Raw genomic sequence first — 20,702 nt, forward strand, 5'->3', positions numbered from 1 at the left:
TGTCCTTCCCCTCTCCTCTGACACCAGCCGCTACTGTGTTTGAGTAGAAATTCCAGTGTTAGGGACTCTCTTTTAAGGCTTTGATTTCATTACAAAACACAAACTGTCATGGGCAGAAACTTTATTTGATCTTGATCAATCAGCACAAAACATTCTTAAAATATTACTGCATCAATTAAACATGCATGAATGACAAGTTTGAGAAGACCAGTCAGGGGACTAAACCTTGTACAGGAAAGAGGGACTGGCTTTACACATAGACACTGATTAAGAAATAACACATGGCTGGTGGGAAGGGACATGAGAAAAATCAACATATAGTAACAAAATAAGTGTATGCTTCATTATTAATTTGTGACCCCAGTTTCCACTTCTTGAAAAATCCCCATTGTAAGGCTACAACATATGTATATATATTTTGTGTCATATGCAGGATTGGTGCAGTTTGTTTTGAGCCTGATCTTTCCCTGAACTGCTTGTTATCTTCGGCATGAGATGCCTTCGGTTTCCTGTCAGAAGTGGATCAGCCATGGTGTCTCTGAATCCGCTCAACATATTTGGATATAGTAGGGGCAAGCTACAGTATTTTGAACTTGACTTGAAGGCTCTGGGTAGCAATCATGTTGTCGCCAGTTACCTACATACTGATGCCTCAACACATTCACTGAGTTAATTTATTTGGAAAGACCATTTGAATGTCTAGAGGATTCTTATGTAAGACGTAATCTCTAGCAAAGATCCAAAATATATCATTATTTTCATCCTCTAGCCTTGAGGAGAAAAGGAAAAATGCCTGTTGTAGGAAAATGCCTCTTCTTGCATGATCCCCCCTAATTTATAGGACTGATGCTCCTGGTTTTTTTTTTTACTCTATGTAGTGTAACTCTGCTAACCAGGCTCCAGTGCATGTGCTCTGACCCCTAAAATATGTTGAAATTGTCTATACTCCTAATTGGATTATTTAACTTAAATTGTAAATCCCTAGTATATTTTGCAGTGTCCTCAGGGCCTGTAACTTTAATGTCACTAGTGAACTGCAGCATCCATTGTGTCCCCACTACGGGGACAGTGCAAACATAACTGCAGGCATTCCACTGGAACATGTCTGTGCAGTTTTAAAACAGCACATTTGGCCACAATAACCCCTTTTGATAGGCCTAAACCCTAATTTTAAATATTAATAAGTTACCCTAAGTAGACCTTATTGCCGCTACAACATGGTGCATGATATTTAAAAGTAGGACTTGTGAAAGTGTATCATTAAACATATGCTTACAGTGGCAGGTCACCAAAAGCCAATATCACTACAGCAGGTTTAGCAGTTTGTTGTAAAAGCATTGGGTTACAATATTACATTTATTAATGCTATCTTTGCCTAAAAACAGCTACAAATGTTATTCTTGCACTTTTTAAAATATTTATTACAAGCCCAATTCACTAATAAATTCAGATCAGCAATCAATATTTTTAAAAGGTACTTTTAGAATGTTACCATTTTACTGACTGTTTGCATGAACTTCCAACGTTCAACCAGGAGCTCGGTTTTGGAGCAGTTCAATCAGTGTATGTCCAGCATTATCTGCTGGATGATGGGCAATTCACTGAAGATCAATGCAGACAAGACTGAAGTGCAGGGCACCAAAGCCATTATCACTACAACAGGTTTCTTAGAAAAGCATTGTGATACAATATTACATTTAACAAAGCTATCTTTGCCCAGGAAACAAATATTTATTACAAGCCTAATTCACACAAAAAAACAGATTAGCAATAAATATTTTTAAAAGGTTACGTTTAGAATGTTACCTTTTTACTGACTATTTGCATGAGGGTTCAACATTCAACCAGGACCTCAATGTCCCCTTGATGTAGTCTTAATTTGCTCCCAGAGCTGAGACAAAGTCCTTCGGTTTGGAGAGGTGTTCTACTCCTCTGGCAGAATGATCATGTGGGCTATGCCCAGGGACATAATTAACTTTAAAGAGGCCTACTGTTTTACAAGCAGATGTAACTAACAAATGTACAGGGCCCTCTTTTGCCCACCTAGCTAGGTAGGCACCAATCCCAGTGGAAGAGGAGGTGACCCAGAGCTAGTTTGAAGTGACCACAGAAGATATGTTTCTGGTTTCCCTGGCCACACCTCTGTGGTGGGCCCAAGGGCTCTGCTCAGTGGAAGGAAGGATTTGCCACCTTGATTTTAGGTAAATAATACCAATGTGGGATTGTTTGCAATAGTGCACTCAAGAACTGCTCCAACAATGTATAGGGTTACCCCTGGGAACTTTTTCCCGATTTGTAAGCGGGGCCGGGAGTCACTCCACTAACAGACTGGTGTTTAGCATAAATGTGCCATTCCTGGGCACCCTCTTTAGAACAATACTGAGTCTGTGGAAGAAAGATGTGTGAGGTGACCTGAAAGGGTGGACATGCTCCCACTTGTACACAGGACAAAGAAGTGCATTCCAAGGTAGAGTTGGCTGACCTCCTGCTAAGCTACAGAATAACAACAAGCTGCTACAAACCCTGACATAAAGAGCCCAGCGGACTTGTACCAACTGGATCTGCCATAGACCCTGCTGGTGGCTTCTACTGGTGTCAGGCTTGACACCCACGTGCTGTTCCTAAGGTGTTGGGACACTTGGCTGTCTCAAAGAGTACTCATTACAACATTTTGAGAAACATTTTGAGCTCCAAATAACTCAGGAGGACTGGGGCAAACTTGCCAAGACAATCAGATGAAGGTGCATTGCCACTGGGCCACAGATTAAGTTGCTTCATTGGAGCTGCGGACTGTATCTGCGTGCAGGTTGATCAAGGCAGGCAGCGGTTTTGATACTACTCAACCCCTCGGCGGCATTCAACACCGTCTCCCAGGTGCATATGGTTCAGTGCTTGTGGCAAGTGGGAATTGCTGGAAATGTCTTGCGACTTCTCCACTTTTTTATGTCAAACAGGGCCCAAATCACCAGCTGTGGAGGCTTTAGAGCTGAGGCCTTTAGTTTTCCTTGTGGGGTGCCTCAGGGCTCATCTTTGTCCCCACTCTTTTTAACCTCTATGTGACCCCCTGGCCAATCTGGTGCAGCCCTTTTGGATTTTAGGTGCTTTGTTATGCGGACGATACGCAAATTATTATCTCCATCTCGAATGACCTGCAGTCAGTTTCAGAGAAGTTCAATCAGTGTATGTCCAGCATTATCTGCTAGATGTTGGGCAATTTACTGAAGATCAATGCAGACAAGACTGAAGTGCTGGTATTTGGTTTGCAGAATTCCATCTGGTCAAACTCTTGGTGGACGGCAGTTGTGGTCCCCTCCCTGTCGTGGTTAGGATGGCAAAAAGTCTGTGGGTCATTTTTGACGATAGTCTGAGCTTTGACACACAGGTTAGCCGCACGGTTAGTACTTGCTTTTTTATTCTGAGGACTCTTAGATAGGATTTGCCTTTTATTCCGTCCGAGCTGCACCAGTCAATCATCATCACACTAGTCACCTCTTGGCTGGACTATTGCAACGCTCTGTACCTGAACATCAATGCGGTCTCCGTTAATAAGCTCCTGGTGGTACAGAATGCAGTGGCATGGCTGATTCTTAAAATTCCCAAGCGTCAGTCAGCCAGGAATGGGATTCGATCCTTGCACTGTCTCCCCATCATGAAACATGTCTCCTTTAAGGTTTTGAACATGGTATTTAGGGCCGTGCATAGTAAGGGCATGCCACGTCTTGAAAACTCTTTTTCAATGGTGCACTCCTGGGAGGGTTTTGATATCCTCCTTACAGAAAAAAAGGAGACTCACAGATTTCGCAGGTCCAGATGGGGTGGCCACTCCTTTTCGGTAGTGGGCCACCAAGCTTTGGAATTCCCTGCCCACCTTTATCTCCAATGCAAACTCTTTACCAGTTTTAAAAAAACATCTGAAAACCTGGCTATTTCATCTTATATGCTGCAGGTGCATTTCTTTCTTTCTCCTCGTATGTCTGTTTAGTGCCTTGACACCCTCGGGTATAAGTGCACTCTATAAATATTATCCTATCCTACCCTTTCCTTCCGCTCTGAGATTTTCCACAGCAGCAAACCTGTTTCAGTAGGACGTCGTGGAGAAGGTATCCAGACTTGCGGAGCCCTATTTAGTTAAAGTTTGCAGCCTTACTTGATTAGGGGAATCTGAGCTCCAAAAATGTGACTATGTCTGAACATGGAAATCTTCACTGTGCAAAGGCAGCTAAAGTAACCAACCAGTGAGGGACCTTCGATGGGATAAAATTCAGAATTTCTCCTCCTCTAAGCTTTTCTGCAAAAAGTTAAGGGACTTCACTGAGGCCTTGTCTGATTGATCTTGTGGAGAATTGTCAGCTACAATCTCTTGCCTTGCCCCACTGATGATTTTTAACTTTCATTTCAGACATGAAGAATGAAGGTAACATTTCCAACCAGGTCAAACCTGGTTTCTGCATCTGAGCTGCCTATGTACCAGTCAAAAAGCAAACAGATGACCGCTTTTGGCTTTTACCACTTTTTGGTTCTATTTTCATTTACATTTTAAAAGAAATCATATCTCTGGTTCTCCTTATTGGATTTTTGTCATTATAGAGCAATGTTGTTCATTAAATTATTCCATATATTTATATATTAGAGTGGAATTTTGTGCCTTTAACTTTTTACCTGTTTTGGTACTTCTAAATGCTTTACACATTTTGACGTCAAACCTGTCTGCTCTTAGCCATAGTTACCAGGGGCTGAGCTCAGGTTTAAATTGCTAGACCATTTACTGGACCTAACAGGAATAATTACATTATTAGTTGTGGTGGTCTACCATCGACCCCAACTAATAATCCACTTTCTCACACCTACATGTTGACTTAGGTCCTTACTTAGAGTTTAACAGAGCGGATACTCAATAACAAATGTGCAGATTTCTCATCCGCAATATTACAAGTGCATTACAGACTATGTCACTTGTAATACTGTGACCGGATATACATTACATTGTGACAGATAGCCTGCCTGACAAACTCTAAATAAGGCCCTAACTTTGGGAAGTTTTGTGATAATATGGTGACTGTGGTAGAAAGTGGCAACTACTTAAAACTACCAGACCTTGGAGTCACGGGTGGCCCCAACTTGTGAAGTTCAGCTACTGGGCAAAATTAGGCATGTTGCTCTGCCTGTGCTGAATTTTAGCACCAGGAGCTCATTCCGTGTTGTGAAATCAGGACGAATGGCACAATGCTGTGCTGCAGAGAGCTCTGCTTCTCGAGTTGATTTTGCTGCCGCTTGAGTAGATTTCCTACTCGAGCATCAGCTTTCTCGCTGTGAATGTTCACAACCGCCTATGACCACCTGTACTAGAGAAATTTCGCCATGTGCATTCCTAGTGACCGGAAAATACTCGTTAACCTAACCCTGGCAAGCTGCATGTGAGAAAAAACTCCACTATGCAGTGGATTGGTGAAATTTGGCCAGCACTCCATGTTACAAGTGTAACCTGGAGTGGCAAACATTTCTGCTAACGCCACCAGCGGAGCAGAATTTATCGCTGACCCCTACATGGAATTCAGAACTCTGTTGGTTGCCTTGCCTTTTTAACTCATGTCCATTCATGACTTCATTCTAGTATCTACTCATTGTTGATGAGGTCCAGCACCTTAAGACTGCTTAATCACAGAGTGTGCTACGTACATTTTTATTCTCAATCAGTACTCATGCAAACATTTGTCTCCAAAATGTGCACTTCATTCAAATGACAACAATTAATAGACTTGTCTTTTGTGTTCAGTCCCTTGAAAATTTAGTCTTGGCTGCTTCAAATGATTGTACACAAATGATGCTTGAAAATAATAGGACAACAAAACACCGCCCAGTGCTGCTAATTGCTATTCACCAGTGGGCATGGATTGTTGTACAAATGTGTTCTAGGTCACATATGGTTAAAAATAAGCCTGGGCAAAGCATTACGCTACGCTACGTTTGCGCTAGTTCGTACTACGCGAATTGCATGTAGCACAGTGCAAACACGTGTAGCGTAGCGTAGTGCAGCGGACATTTCTTGCCTGCTCGCGGTCCTTAACGTCAAGTTGGCGACCGCGAGCAAGCAAAATGGCATCCCGGTGAGACTTTTTCCTCGTTCGCGATCAGCAACATCAAGTTGCCGATCGCGAGCATGGAAATAAAACCTCCTGGTGAGCTTCTCAATGCGGCCAGGTCAGATTTCTCATTGCGAGTGGTCGCGAATGCTCGCGATGAGAAACTACCAGTCCGTGTTGAGAAAGCTGCTGCTCGAGTAGAAATCTAATCGACCGGCAGAAAACGACCGCGTGCACTGTGCACGATGCAGTTTGCACTGATTGCACAGTGCGAACAGCATCTTGCACAGTGCACTACGCAGTTTGTGAAGCTATGCGTAGCTCGCGTAGTGCAAAGTGCGAAGTGCACTTTGCGTAGCTATGCGTAGCGCAACTTCGCAAACTATGCCCAGGCTTAGTTAAAAACATTTGACTGCAATTAGAGGTATCAGGTTTTCTTTGCCTTGTTAGTGATATTTCTGCCAATTACTCATGTTATGACAATATTTCCTCTTACTCTGCCAAATGCAGATGGGTCATATACTTCTTACTAAGGTTAATTGTACAGGTTTGAGTTTCCTCTCTTTGTGATGCTGATGGACATTTCTTTCATTATGTGTTATTTATGCAGGTCAGATGTAGGACTGAATTTACAAATTCCTTGAACTATTGGCACTGTTGAGAGGCTTAAATGTGGAAACAATGGATTTTTGTTTTTCCAATGGAAGACTCAATAAGGATGGAAGGGCATCTGACCCTTTCCCTGTTCTGTGTTCATGTGGATGATATGAACTTTTTGTTAAACGTCTGATTACATCACATTAAACACTTGTCTCTTTTTTTACTGCACACAATTAGATGTATCAAAGAAATGTTTTCCAAAGCCCTGTACCTGAGTCTCCATGTGTGCCTATGGCCATGTATTCTAGTTTTCAATTCACTATGTCCCTGTGTCTTTTTTTCTTAGCCCTAAACCAACTTGTCCTTTTCGAATACTGTAGTAACGTCCTTCAACCTGAGTCTCCCTGATATGTGATTGTGGGACCCGGAGAGATTCTATTAAGTGATGCGGTGCGTGTTTGTTGTGGGGGAACCTTGGGACTTGCACCTTTCAGGCTATTGTTGTGAACAGCCATATTTTAAAAGACTTTCTTATGGTCAAGTGGTCCTGCAATAAGCTTATGTTGGGGAAATTGTTGTGAGGAGAGCATTCCATAAACCCACATTCACCATTGAGTAGCGTGTGCTTCTCATTTGATATTTCTTGAATGCATGGCCTGATCTAAGTGTACATATTGGTTGGTATTAAGATTAAGAACTATGTCCTTGAGGAATTCTTTTCCAATGTTATCCTAGGTTCTGTACAGAACATATAGCTTGGAGCCTGACGTTCAGGGTGGTAATATGTACCTGTTGAATGACCAGAATTCTTAAGATTAGTGCATTTGCGTTCAGTGCCGAAGGATATCAATGTAAATGTCAGTTTCAGAGGGGAATGCAGGATTGAAAGTCTGCTGAAAATGTTGGAGTACAAACAATGTTTGTACCATATTTTGATGGTAGCGAAGAAGCATATTTTCAAAATTTTGGAAATAAAGAAAGATTCCAATGGTTAAATATTGTCCAGTTGATTTGATGGTTTTATCAAAATACCAACAATTGAGTGCAGCTTTTTTGGATTTTTGAATGTACATAATTGTATACCTGATTTCTATGTGGCTTTTGAGGTACCTTGGGGGCCAACTAACCCTCATGTTACCTCCACAAAGTCCCACACAGTTGGTATGCTGAGAGGCTTTCAGTGGCCACACACGTTTCTCCACCACTCTGCAAAAGTGCCTTCTGGCTATCTACTAGGTGGTTGTTGAAGTCTCCTTGACTCTTGACGGAGCTTGGGCACCCAGTAGCCGTCCTGTTACCTCCAGTGACACCCGCACAGCTGGATTGCTTAGAGGTCCACAGAGGCCACACCCCTTTCCTCCACCAATCTGCAAACATATGTCCTGGAACACTACTGGTTAGGGTGGGAAGTCCACTTCCGTCCTGAGGCACCCAGGAAGGAAGGGGACCTCATCCCCCAACCAGCAGTGCATCGAGAGGCACATTTGTAGAGTTGTGTAGAAAGAGGTCATTGCCTTTGATCATCTGTCAGCAATCCTGCTGTGTGGAGCTTACTGTTGGTAGTAGAAAGTCTTGTTGGACCCTAAGGATCCCCAGCAGCCAACGGGACTTAAACCACCAACCAGCAGCGCACTGGGAGGCTGTGTTTGAAGAGTTGTGACGAAAGGGGCCAAGGCATCTGGTAAGTTGCATTTTCTCTTTGTTGCTTTTTTTAAATATTTTTGGAAGGGGGGCAGCATGGCCCCTCTTCCATGTACCATTTTGGCCCTGTGTACCCCATCCCCATGACTCAGCCTTTATTTGCATTTTTATTCAATTTTATTAATTTACAGTAAGGGAGGATGGCCCCTTTTTAATGGGCCATATTCAGCCTTGGGGATCCCATCCCCAGGGTGTGCCCTTTAAAAAAAAAGAAAAAGGGCTGAGAGTCACATGAGCCCCCTCCCAAGGCTGATTTCGGCCCCGTGGACCCCATCCCGAAAGGGCCAGGTCTCTCTTTTTTTTTTTTTAAGAGGGGGAGGAGAGCTGTGTGGCCCCCCTCCCCAGGCCGATTTCGGCCCAAGGGACCCCATTTCCTGGAGCCAGGCCTTTTCTTTTTAACTTTATTTGAAGGGAGGAGGGTCGAACATCCCTCAGGACCAGGCCGCTTTATTGGGGACGCAGGCGGAGCCTCAAGGCACCCACTGTCCCTGCCAGATCCCTCCGTACTGCGAGAGCTGGAATTGCTTTTGGAAAGAGGGAGCTTCTAACGTGCAGCTCCCTTTGTCCAAAAGCAATTGAGCTCCACTTCTAGTAAGCAAGAGCATTTTTTACTACCGCATACCAAACTGCAATGTCCCAGGGCACATAAGTGCTAAGAAAAAATTCATTCTTTTTGAAGCACAAATGGTTTTTATTGTGGTTTGTTAAACTTTGTTTTCTTTGTTTTTTGTAAAATAAAATTTAAAAAAACTAAAAAATCCCAAAAATATTTTTAAGAGTTCAAAGAAACCTGTTTAAAAAAGCAACAATGGTTCTCTTCAGAACCAACTATTCTGGTTAAAAGAAAGATGAATTATTTGTCAAATGTATGTCTGTATGTGTGAGTCTATCATTGAGGGCACCTTTATAAGGGTCCTGGTGGCACCTTTGTATTGTATTGTACTGTATTGTATTGTATTGTACTGGTTCTTATATAGTGCTGCTGTCACCCCACGGGTATCCTGGTGCTCAGGTATAGGAATACACAGCCATCATGATGAGGGATCAAAGGAAGGACAGAGAGGATCAGGCTTCGGGAAGAGCCATGTTGCCATGTTTTGAGGCTCTTTCTGAAATCAGTTAGAGAGTCGATCTGTCTGATCTTCTGTGGTAACTCATTCCACAGTCGAGCACCAACCACGCTAAAGGCCCTCCCCCCCCAGCCTAGAGCGTTTAAATCTGGGAATTAACAGCAGACTGGTGCTGGAGGAACGAAGCTGTCTCCGAGGGAGGTACCAGGCAAACCTTTCCTGTAAAGGGACTGGGCCCATCTCGTGTGTTGCTCTGTACACCAGACAGAGGGATTTAAAAAGGACCCTTTCCTTAATTGGTAGCCAGTGAAGCTCTCTCAAGGCATGAGTGGAGGACGAGTTTGCACCGCCACAGTGTAATTATTTGATGCCTGGGGGTGTAAAAGTGCAGCAGCATATTTACAGGGCTAGGTAAAGCAACATGGATTTTCTTCTCTTTGTGAATATGTGTCCCTTTGATGCACAACACTGCGTGAAAGGAGTATTTCATGGTTGTTGCTGTGGGTGTCCCTACACAAAACTCATGAAATCTGAACCATTCCCAGATTTACGAAAATCGTAAATCTGGGAATGTTTCAGAATCTAACACCACCAACAGGAAGAGATGTTTTGATTTCTCTTTATTATTTCCTTTTTCTATGTGTGCTGTATTGTGCACTATATATAGAAAGAGAAAACGGTGTGAATTGATTGATTTTGTACAGGAAAGCGTCCCTTCCAGCACAAAATTAATTATATTAATTAATATAGCCTCACAGCATAGCAGGCTCTACCAGCTATTAAAGGCCCACTTTCTTGTTAAAGGCCCAAACCAAAGGTGAAGGTTTTTAACAAGGGAGCTGGCTTTTAATGACCTGTGAGAGGAAAAAAACATAGTTATGTTGCCGCTTCAGGCTTCTACCATGCAGTACATCTGACAACATGTTTTAAAGCTCACTTTTCTCTACCAGTTTTATTAGAGTCAGAGCTTGCAATGCGAGATCTAAGCCAAAATGAAAGGCTGACTCCTGTCAAGCTACTCTTGTGAGTCTCATCATCTTTCTAAAGACTTCAATGAGTGTGTCAGTGCCTTTTAGGGGTGAGATGACAAATATAAAGTAGCCCTTAAGTATTAGATTACCTCTGTTTCACAGCGCATGGTCTCCATAAGTGTGTAGCAGAAGCTGCATGGATCACTTTCTGCTCATTATACAGGGCAGCCAGATATGAAGTTGTGTGTTTCAAGTGCTTTCGTGACTACTGCCTAGCTAAAAGATCTGTGCTTCTAGGACTGAATGCTGAAGTACCTCTGACAATATTTGTCCAGGGGAATGATCGACTATATCGTTTTTAAGATAGGGTCATCAGCTGCAACATGTGTCAGACTACACATACAAGTAGAGACATACTTGAGACATGGTAGCACTCCGACGTTCAAAGGTGATAGAGTACGCTTTCAGTTTAAAGCACACACCTCTCTATCTATGGCCGTCTCACAGTGTACCTAAGCATAGAATTATACAGACTCAGATAGAGGTTAATACATCTGGCAAAATGTTTTAAACCTCACAGTTTCATTAGAAAGGCAGAGTTCGCAATGCTGGGCCTAAGCGAAAATGAAATGCCGACTCCCATCATACGACTCTGTTAGCATCTTTCTAGAGACCTTAATGAGTGTGTCAGTGTCTTTTTAGGGCCAATATGACACATGTAAAGAATCCTACAGGTACTAGACTACCTCTGTTTCACACCACATGCTCTTTAAATGTGTGTAGAAGAAACTGCATAGGTCGCTTTCTGCTCATTATACAGGGCAGCTGGGTATGAAGCTGTGTGTTCAAATGCTTCCATGAGATCTTCCTAGCTAAGAGATTTGTGCTTCTTAGACTGAATGCTGAAGTAGCTCTTTTGTTTTCGATTTCTATATTTATGAGGCGTTCCAAATGTTTATTTAAGAAATGCGGGAAGTAAGAGCGAATGTGTGTTGTGACATATGCCTCTGGATAGGGCTTAAATGATACCTCATCAAAGCTGGAACACACATATCAGCTGTTCTGTCAGGTGGCACAGCATGAGACTTGGTTTCTCATCCAATCACATCTCACAGTATTTTACTGCATTACAAAACAAGTGCAATATATATACCTCCGTTTGCTGTCACGAGCTGTTTACCAACCTTTTGCTCAGGAACAGCACATGTGAAAACTATGGGTTTAAAAGGTTTATCATGTTCGTACCACTCATCATATGTCCCAAAAGTCACCACTGATGAAAAATAGACCTTTTCATTGGATTAAAAAATGCAATGAACGTTTTTAGGTCTAGTGTTAGCCAAGGCTTTTTTTGTTTACTAAAACAGTAAGCATACTGTACTCACTTGAAGGGGTTTCCAGCCAGCCCTCATCAGTCACTGGTCTGTTGTATCATTTAAAAAAAAATTCTGCCTCCTACAGCATCCAGCATGGGCAATCTGCTCTTTCACAAAGAGCATGTCCACTCACAAAGTACTTCGCTCCAGTTCAAGGACTGCTATGGCAATGCATGCATTTTCATAAAATTAATTTTTTTGAGGTTCTAGTAATTGCTCCATCAATAAATATTACAAAAAAACATAAGAAAACACAATAAGCATTGACAAAGCACCAAATCAAGAGCTATTGGCTTTGTCAACGTGTTCTTCATCAACACTCAAAGTCAAATCACAATCAGCTTTATTTGATCATATATAAACATAAAAGCAAACAAAAGTAAATACATTGCTCATCAAATTCATTATATCATAAAAACCACGGTTAAAAGCATATATAAAGACAAATGTAATATATTAAATCTTAATTTCAAACTAAGAGAGTGCTACTCATATTAGACACATAACTAATCAAATCCAAACACCAATTTATCGCACAGGGTAAGAGTCTTCCTTACTTTTATAGCACCACTAATAAAAAGAGAGAAAACATGACAAATATAATCAGTCTCAAGACTAAATAGGACCTTATAGGCTTCCTCATGCATTACAAAATTACTCAATAAAAGGGCAGGGCATAACATTTGTTTTCTAATTTGGCATTAAAAAACACAAAATAATATAAAATGCATTGAAGGTTGGACTGACACTCCATCGTAAGGGCACCTAGGAAATTTGTTGGCCCATGTGTATCGTTTTGGGATTGCTACTAGACAATGTGCCATTCCTGAACGAAACCTGGTAAGATAAAATATGTACTGCATATCTGTGACCATAACAAGGTAGCCCTGCAATTCCCTTTGTTAAGGCCCTTCCAGGTAATTGTAATCTTAAGTTTTCTGCATTTAGTTGAATTCCCTCTCGCCTGAGCGTTTACTTGTAAAAATGGCTGTTAGTTCTTTCTTGCCATACTGTAAGATGTTCGCTGGATTCTTAAAATGACATTCTGCATCAAGTTCCTTCAAAAGCCTGTTTACATACATCAGCCAGGGAATTTTATTACAGTGCTTGAGGGCAAGGCAGTCATTAATTACGTCTAGTAAACTTCATAACAGGTTTGCACCAGATGGTACGCCAGCCAGTAATTACAAACAGATCAATTTTATCCCCCACATAAATTACACCTAATTTGCTGTGAGTGATAAAAATAGGGATTGAACGTGGGGCAGTAAAAAGCTTGTCTTAGAATAAATTCTTGTGTGTTTGCAGGATATTTTGCCCCCAGAGAATTGCTCCATTTAAGGCAGAAGGTATACATTTGCTTCTGTAAAGATGTAACGTCTCTCGGATAGGTTTATTACCTACTTTGTTGGCAAAACTTAACAAAACCTCGGTCTATCTGACACAGCAGGACTTTTCTAATTCTAAGTGTGGGGTCCAAGAATCAGAACTTGAGAACTGTACACCTAAGTAAGAAAAATGTGTTACCTCTGGCCAAATTTAATTTGAGATCTTTTTGCTCCATATATCCGTCAAAAACAACAATACATCTTTGTAGCCCATTTGCATTCTAGACATTAGCACTGCATCTTCGGCATATAGGAACAGAGGGGTACAATGAGGTCCAATTTTGGGTGCATCGGCATTTATCATCTATAGCTCCTTTTTAATCTCATTCACATAAACAGAGAAAAGAGTGGGAGTTATGACACACCCTCGTCTTATCCCTCTTTTAATAGTAAATCTCGATTTACACCCTCCCTCCTGTCCAAATCTTACGTGAAAGGTCATTGAGGAGTACATCTGAGAAAGATGAAAAACAATATCCATAAGAGAACCCATGTCAGACAACGGTCTCCAGAGGGTTGTATGGTTAACTAGATCAAATGCACTGGAAAGATTAGCGAAGCAAAGGTATAAAAACCCTGTTTTGCTAATGTGTATTTGCTCACAGTAAGGTGAAGGTTTATACATTGTTTCATGGTCACTATATCCCTCCTGAAACCATATTGAACATCTGTCAACACATGATTGTCAACCATCCTATCATTCTAAAACAAGTTTCCCCAAAATTTGGGTTGAGGAGTTCAGGAGGGCTATCGGGCGGTAATACCTAGGGTCCCCCATCTCCTTTTTTATATATGAGTACAATAATGGTTTCTGTCCAAGTATGAGGGATATTTCCTTTAGCTGCAGCTTTAAAAACATTGGCTAAAATTGGTGCCCATAAATCAATTTCAGCATTAAAAATGTTAAAAGGTACCCCTTTGGGGACACGGGCTTTCAAAGCAGCAGCTTTTCCTATTGCTGCAACCACCTCCTCCACTGTAATAATTTCTAATGGGATTAGAAACAGAACACTTGTATCATTCTGTGATACTACACAAAAATCTGTACAAGGATTAAAAATACCTTCAAAATGTTCCACCCAAAGAGATGGGGCAACCAAAACTTTTATTTTAGGATGTGCACTGTCTGACATTAAAGGTGAATTTACAGATTTACAGAATAAGCCACTGTCCCCTGATTGTGCAGCCTGATCTAAGCCTGCCCAAGCTTGTTCCCGCATCTCAATCCTAATCCTTTATCGCCCCTGGGCTTGACCTGAGGAGTTTGATTTTTTCTCTATCCAGGGAGTCTTTGTCGAGGGCCTTTCTTAATTTATAATTTGCCTGTGCACAATGTTGGTCGGACCACCCAGTAGGACGTACCTGTTTGCCAGTGCTCTTCGTTTTTTTAATTTATCTGCTACAGCTGAAGTAATCCTACTAAAGGCTAAAACAACTTCCTTAGGTGAGTGTTCAATTTCCATACAAATGTAGAAGTCTTCTCAATTGTCTTTTACCAGTTCTTCCAAGAAAACTGGTGGATTTACCGCTGACCATTTTAGACTAAAGTCATTTTTGGGCTATTTACACAGAAGTGGAAATTTGAAATACTTCTTGTGACTGGATTGGTAATTCTACTGTAAGTGTAAGTGGAAAGTGGTCGCTATAGTAATAGGCAGCAATAGTCACTTTATTTGCTGCAGTTAAAATATGATCAATACAAGAGGTACAGCTATTCCCACAAAAAGTCGGCAAGGGGAGATTCCGCTTTGTGTCAGTATTTCTAGATTGTACTTGCCTATCAGCAGATTTAAACAGTTCCCATAAATGTTATGGGGAAAATACGTCATTTTTTTGCCTTTAGTGTCTTTGTGACCACAAATATCAATAGGTGAGTGCACACAAGTCTCAATATTTAAATCTCCGACCCAGATGAGCACCCAATCTCCAGTAATATCCTTTGTGAAAGAATCTAGTTCTCTCAAGTGACCTTCCGACCTCACAACATTTATTGCTAAAGACATTGCTATTCTAATTTACCAAAACAATATATAGTTTCAGATTATTCTTAAATAAGATCAATTGAAAAACGGGTGAGAGAATATAGGACTTTATAGACACTGGGGCTGTCGTTGAGACCAGAACAGACAAACCACCCTTAGCTCGCTCATGTGCTGATGGTGTTGTTGGGCTTTTTAATAGCAGTATACCCATTTAAGAAATAGGTTCCAATATGCCAGGTTGCTTGAAAACACAAAATAGAAGCAGTGCCAATATAGTTACACCATTCAATGTTAGCCAGCTTGCTTTTTGACACCTGCAATATTCCAAGATCTGAATATAAGAGGCTTCCTGTCACTATCAATGGGTGTGTTGACCACCCTCTTCTTTTCATCAACAATACAGTCTACACCTCCATTTTCATCATTACCACTCTGATTGGTTTCATTACAGCGTCAAGAGACAGGAGGGGAGCAAATCTATTAGATGCCAGTGCTGTATTAGTTTCTTCAATGTTATTTTGGGTAACTGAGGGTCTCCACACCTGGGTTCATTGCCACTATCCTTTGCCCTTGGTGCCTCTGGCATTGTAAATTGAAAAGAAGTGACTGAACCAAAGCAGGGTTATGGAAATTAACTATAATACAATCGCCGTTTTCATGTTTACATCTAGACCCCACCCAACTAACCCTCCTTACCATGATTACCTCTTTATGTAGGAGTGTTGCATTAAAATCTCCATTCGTCAACCAGTGCACAACTTTGTTCTTAAAACTGACTCAACTGTCTTTGATCCCAGAATCTAGCTTATCAACACCCCTTAAAACAATAACATATGGTACAGCATCAAGGGGGAGATGAAGTACCACTGCTTCAGTTGCCGGTTGCAATTGACACCCCTGTCCGGTCGATAGCACGCTACACACATCAGAAGGAACAGACTTCAGTGTGGGGCACATTAGCACTTCATAAGAGTGCCCCTTCCATAGCACGTACAAAATCCACACTTGGACACGATTTAGTCACTCTGTGCGTATGTGGACATATTCTGCGATTGGGTCACGCATACATTTTAGGCTCAGCATGCTGCATACACCAAAAGGAACAGGATTCGGTGTCGGGCACATTAGCAAATCTTTCACAATCCATCACCAGTGTGGTTTACTTTGCACAATAGATCACTTTTGCACTCTTTGCAGCTAGCTGTTGTAGGTGTGAACATACATAACAACTACCAGATTCCTTATCTACAGGTTCTATTATTAATTCAAAGGTAGTTTTCGAGACAGCAGTGATAACATCCCCAAACAAACCATGTGTTTTTTTGTGCAGACATAATTCAACAACAAACCACATAATGGTTACTCAACAGAACAATTACATAATACACCACATACATTCCATCCACACCACATAATTCAACATCATACCACAAAATTCAACAGCACACTGCATAATTAAGCTCCACTACTTAACACTGCACATCACAAAATATCACTCCACATATTTACACTCCATGATACATAATCCCACTCCACATAATTTAAATACAGTCAATGCCACATAATTGCTTTCCACAGAATTCTACAGAACAACATACCACATAATTCCACTACACAGACCCACTCCACACCACACAAAGCCACGCCCCACAATATCACACCTAACCATTCCAAACCAGCACACTTTATTCCACTACACACCATGTACCTCCACTCCACTCAATAACACCAATAGCTCAAACTCTCGTTTTACTTTATTTTCTAAAGCACATGCTTTTGCCTTACGAGGTCTGTATCAATTACAAATCATGCATTCAATCCTGTTTGGGGGTCACTTTGTAGGCCTTATCTGTTTGTTTTTCTAAACTTGATATATTTTGTTATTTGGAAAAAAAGTAAAACGCTTAAATAAACAAGGCATGAAAAACAACATTTAAAATGTATAACTTTAATTGATGTGTGGGAGGTGGGTCAGTGCATTTTTTAACACACTCAATTGCACAGTTCCACACCACACAAATAAACTCAACATGTTTCCATTACACACCACATAATTCAACAAGAAACAACATAACACAAATCAACAATACAATTACCAAAAACACCACAGACATATAATCCATACCATGTAATTCAATATCAAACCACAAAATTACAACAGCACACCACATAATAAAACTCCAATACACAACACAAAGTACCGTACCACATAAATACTCATAACACACAATACCACTTCACATAATTCCTGTACACTAAATACCACATCTCTATCCACATAATTCAACTGCACAACATACCACATAATTCCATTACACACCACTTACATCCACTCTACTCTAAAACACATAACAATAAAACATTTACAGCGCCAATAGCTCTAACTCTCGCAAATGTGGGACCTATAGCATTGCAAATGCTTGTTTAACTAGTAGATGCATTTGCAGAGTGGTGGAAAAAGAGGTCTGAGCCTCTGACCAGCTCTCAGGAATCCCGCTGTGTAGGAATTACAAGAGGTAGCAGGAGGACTTCTTGGCCCCCAAGGTCCCTCAGAGGTAAAGTGGACTTCATCTCCCAACCAGTAGTGCACCACAAGCCTCATTTGCAGAGTGGTGTAGAAAGGGTGTGTGGCCTCCGAAGACCTCTTAGCAATCCCGCTGTGTGGGACTTATTGGAGATAACAAAAGGGGTAGTTGGCCCCCAAGGACATCCTTGGTGGCCACCTTCCACTCCCATTATCCCCAGTAAGTCCTATACAACAAGATTGCTGAGACCTGATAGCAGGCCACGATCTCTTTCTCCACCACTATGCCGACGCGCCTCCTGGTGCACTATTAGTAGGGGGATGAAGTCCCCTTGGCTATTGAGGGTCCTTGTGGGCCAACTACCCTCCTGTTACCTCTAGCAATTCCCACACAGTGGGTTTCCTAAGAGTTTTTTTCGTGGCCACGGCCCATTTTTCCTCCACTCTGCAAACGCGCATCCTGACGCATTTCTAGTTGGGGGTTGAAGTCCCTTGGCTCTTGAGGGTCCTTGGGGGCCAACTAGCCCTCCTTTTACCTCGAGTAAGGCCCACACAGCTGTATTGCTAAGAGGTAGTCAGGGGCCACACACCCTTTCTCCACCACTCTGCAAACACGTCTACTGGAGCATTGCTGCTTGGGGGCAGGAGTCCACTTTAGTCCTAAGGCCCTCAGGCAGCAGAGGGATGCCATTCCTCCACTAGCAGTGCACCAAGAGGTGCGTTTACAGAATGGTGGAGAAAGGGGCTGTAGCCTCCAACCACCTCTCAGCAATCCCAATGCGTGGGGCTTACTGGTGGTAACAGGAGGGCTAGTTGTCCCTTAAGGGCGCTCAGCGGAGAAAAGGACCTCATTCCTCAACCAGGAGCGTGCCAGGAGGTGCATTTGCAGAGTAGTGGAGAGAGGGGCGTGCTCTGGCAAGGTGCTGGCTTTTGATTTTTGTTTCTTTTTAGGAAGGGGGTCCCCCTTCCCTGGACCCTTTTGGGCCCTGGGGACCCTCCGGCAGCAGGCTCTCCTGGTCGAGCGGTACCGACGGATAGAGCGGTGCTGCCTTCTTGAGCGGTTGCCAGGCAGAGGTGAGATCCTGTACCCAGCCTTTGCGGGTACATGCAGGTTTGGTTAGAGGCTTATGATATTGCATTGGCCCTATATCCTTTTTTGGTTTAGTTTCTTCACTTTATTTACTTGCAGCAGCGTTTCTTTGTAAGGTCCTGACGAAAGCCCGATCCACCTTGGGTCTTCGTGGGCTGAAACATGTTGACCACCTAAAACTCACACCATAGCGGTTTTAAATCCATACCACAGGTGTACTGCTTTTTAATCCTGACAGTAGGCACCTTTTTGATTAAAGTTGGCTTTGGTGCCTCCTAGCCAGTTTTAATTATCACTTTTTCTCACATACTCACAATTTTCATTTCTTGCACTGCACCCTTGCTCATACATCTTTGCTCATCATATGTGGACTTAGTTAGTCCTAAATACTAGAAATAAAACATCCCTGAGCTCCTCCCTCTCAGAGAGGGGGTTTTAGCCCCCAAAGGAACTAGTTTTTTCCTTTGGGAGGAGAGTCCCTATGATGAAGCATGTCACCATTGGTGAGTGAGGGATTACGTCCTTAAAGGGATCTGCCCTTAGGAACATTCTGTTCAATAGTTTCTTTCCAGTTAGGTTCACTATCACATAGGTTTAAGCAGTAAACTTAGAGGTAGTTTGTAGACCCTAGGATTCTTGTGTTTGTTAGTTGTTCATGAACCCACGTACGGGGCCTGACCCATCCATTTTTTAATGTTTTAACAAAATAAAACAGAAGACGGGCCGCGCAGCTCCCCGCCGGGCCATGGGCCGGCCTCTAATATTTTGTTTCTAATGATTCAAAGTGTGGGGGGGCCAAGTGGCCCCCCTCTAGGGCCATTTTCAGCCCTCAGGACCTGATCCCTGGGCCCTGCTCCTTTTTCGTATGATATTATTTCTTTAAAAGGGACAGGGGCAGTGCAGTCCTCCTACCGTGCCATTTTCAGCCCTTGGGACCACACTCCGCGGGGTCTGCCCCTTTTTTTAATGATTTTTTTTTAAAAGGAAGGAGGGCTGTGCGGCCGCCATTCCCAGGCCAATTTAGGCCCCTGGACCCCATACCCTGGAGCTAGGTCTTTTCTTATCTTTAAATGTTTTTTTTTTAAAGGGCGAGGGGCCAAGTGGCCACCTTACTGGGCCATTTTTGGCCCCAGGGACCCCATCCCGCAGGGCAAGCCTCTTTGTTGGGGACTGTGGGGGAGCCTGATGGCCCCCGCAGTCCCTGCTGGGTCCCTGCTTCCCTGCGGGAGCCGACATTGCTTTTTATACCCAGACGCTGCTGACTTGCAGCTCCCTGTGTGTAAATAGCAAAGTGCAAAATGCTCTCCCTTGCTCAAAGCGCAGTGTACAGTGTTTGCTATGGCATGGTGGGGGCCGTGCTCCTGCAATGCCATAGCAAACTGCAATGTCCCGGGGGTGGGCACCCCAGGGCATTGCTGGAGCCGGCCCTGGGTGTGGCAGTTCTCAGGGCCATCTACAGCTCCTGGAGGGGTCCGCATAGCCCCCTCCTTTAATCACATTTGCCCCCTAGAGGTGGTGGTCCCCAGGGCCGTGGGTCCGCAACGGACCCCTGAGTGATTGCATTTGTACCCTGGGGCGGTGGCGGTCCCCGGGACAGGGGAAGTCCGCGAGACTCCACCCAACATAATTTTCAGTAGGCCTGGGGAGGTGGTGGGCCCTGGGGCAGGGGAGGTCCGCAAGGCCCCCGAATATAATTTTCATTACCCCAGGGAGGTAGCTGTCCGTGGGGCAGGGGGATACGCGAGGGCCCTCACCAACATAATTCAAAATAGCCCTGGGGAGGTGGCAGTCCCACGGGCTGTGGGCGGGACCAGTGGGCCCGGCTGCATTCCAGCCATGTCTGCCGCAGGTAAGAGCGGTGGGCCAGGTTATGGGGGATTTCGAGAGACGGCAACGGGGGGGAAAATGAATTATTTATTT

Source organism: Triturus cristatus, chromosome 7 (genome assembly GCF_964204655.1).
Source record: "Triturus cristatus chromosome 7, aTriCri1.1, whole genome shotgun sequence".
Classification (NCBI taxonomy): Eukaryota; Metazoa; Chordata; class Amphibia; order Caudata; family Salamandridae; genus Triturus; species Triturus cristatus.